We start from the raw sequence: 2,500 nt of genomic DNA on the forward strand, positions 1-2,500 counted from the left end.
TTGGCCCCGCCTCCATCGACGCAATGTATTTTGATTCACCATGGCAACACCGTACAAAATACGATATGGGTCTCATTGGCTTTTTGAATCGGGATGCCGTCAACTATTTTTGTACCGAATTTCATCCATTTCCGACAAACTAATTTTTTTCCCATAATGCATTTTTTCTTCTGCACCTGGAGGGGGCGCTATCGCGCCCAATGTTACTAATTCACATTTGTTGTGTCCAGGGGTGAAAGGTCAATAAAATGTATATTTCCGATTTTTAATCGGAGTTTGTTTGTGCAAATGGGAGCAATTTTTAGTTTTTGATGAATTGCAAAATTCTTCGTAAAGATTGCGGCTTCGCCGCAAACAAACCGTAAAACATAGCCAAAAAAATTGGATAACTTTTGATGTCCCACATCTCGAGATGAGCTGGAGCGATTTTGAGCTCATTTGGTGAAACGGTCTCGGAGGAGTTCGTTAAAATGCTGAGTCAGCGAAAACGCTGACTCAGCATTCTCCGGACTTCCTGTCCAAATTGCGGACTTCCGGTTTGTCAGGGGGCGTGGCCACAATAATTTTTTTTTTTTGTCGTCACATGACGAATATCTGTACCGAATCTCAGCGCTCTAAGACAAAGTTTACTTCGGCCCCTCCCCCATTGGCGTAATGTATTTTGATTTTTGTAGGTGGCGCTGTCGCGCCATTTTTTTCCCCCCCAATATAAAACACACATTTAAATAAATTTTTCACCGAACCTGAATTTTGGGCAAAATTTTGTGAGTTTTCGACTATGTTCAGGGGGTCAAATTCCTGCTCAAAGAGCAGAAGAAGACGGAAAGAAGAAGAAGAAAGAAAGAAAGAATAATAATATTTTCGGCAAAAACAATATAGTCGCTTTCGCGACGATATCATATTATACATTTTTGGAAAGCTTTCAACGATCCGCACGCACCCGTGGGGTTCCTGGGTGGATGACGAGCGCTTCGCGCTCGTCATCCACTATATACCCCCATTCACACTATATACCCCCATTCATTTTAATGCAATAATAAGTATAAAGGGCCCACACCTCCGGTGTGGGCTGTCACTGTTTTACATGGTGAGTTTACGGTTGACATGGGGACAGCGCTTCGCGCTGTTTTTGTGCGCTCCGCGCACTTAGGTTCAGTGCGCTGCGCGCACTGCGCTGTGATTGCGATTACAATAGGCCCTTGCGACGGCAGGCCGCTCGGGCCTAATTAAAGCCGCAAGCGGCATCGAACGGCCCTCGCGGGCCGTGCCTCCTTTAGCGCCTCTGTTGCCACAACCCTACCAAGGGCGCCAGCGTTGCCACACTGCATTTTATTGCCCCAATGTGCCATTAATCTTTGTCAGTAAACATCAAAACAACATTTTTAGCCTCTCCATGTGAACAATGGCTCCAGCCTGCAGAGGGCGCTAGCGCGCCCATCATTTTTTTAATTTCACAATTAGCATCAGACGGCCCTGACGGGCCGTACTTCCATGACCACTGTCCACAAGCTCCTGACAGGGGGCGCTAACGCGCTGAAATGTTGTATAATGTGAGATTTATTTTTCAGCCCCATTATGATAACATTGGGGGCCCCGGGCGTCACCATGGCAACACCGTACAAAATACGATATGGGTCTCATTGGCTTTTTGGATCGGGATGCCATCAACTATTTTTGTGCCGAATTTCATCCATTTCTGACAAACTAATTTTTTTCCCATAATGCAATTTTTATTTTTCACCTGAAGGGGGCGCTATTGCACCCAGTGTCACTTTTTCACATTTGCTGTGTCCAGGGGTGAAAGGTCAATAAAATGTATATTTCCGATTTTTAATCGGTGTTTGTTTGTAAGAATGGGAGCGATTTTTAGTTTTTGATGAATCGCAAAATACTTCGTAAAGATTGCGGCTTCGCCGCAAACAAACCGTAAAACTTAGCCAAAAAATTTGGATAACTTTTGATGCCCCACATCTCGAGATGAGCTGGAGCGATTTTGAGCTCATTTGGTGAAACGCCCTAGGAGGAGTTCGTTAAAATGCGATGTCACCGAAAACGCTGACTCAGCATTCTCCAGGCTTCCTGTGAAAATGGCGGACTTCCGGTTTGTCAGGGGGCGTGGCCACAATGATATTTTTTGTTTGTCGTCACATGACGAATATCTGTACCGAATCTCGTCGCTCTACGACAAAGTTGACGTTGGCCCCGGTTGGTCCCGCCTCCATAGACGCAATGTATTTTGATTCACCATGGCAACACCGTAGAAAATACGATATGGGTCTCATTGGCTTTTTGGATCGGGATGCCATCAACTATTTTTGTGGCGAATTTCATCCATTTCCGACAAACTAATTTTTTTCCCATAATGCAATTTTTCTTCTGCACCTGGAGGGGGCGCTGTCGCGCCCAATGTCACTTTTTCACATTTGCTGCGTCCAGGGTTGAAAGGTCAATAAAATGTATATTTCCGATTTTTAATCGGAGTTTGTTTGTGCGAATGGGA

Source organism: Gobius niger, assembly GCF_951799975.1.
Source record: "Gobius niger genome assembly, chromosome: 1".
In the NCBI taxonomy this organism is placed as follows: Eukaryota; Metazoa; Chordata; class Actinopteri; order Gobiiformes; family Gobiidae; genus Gobius; species Gobius niger.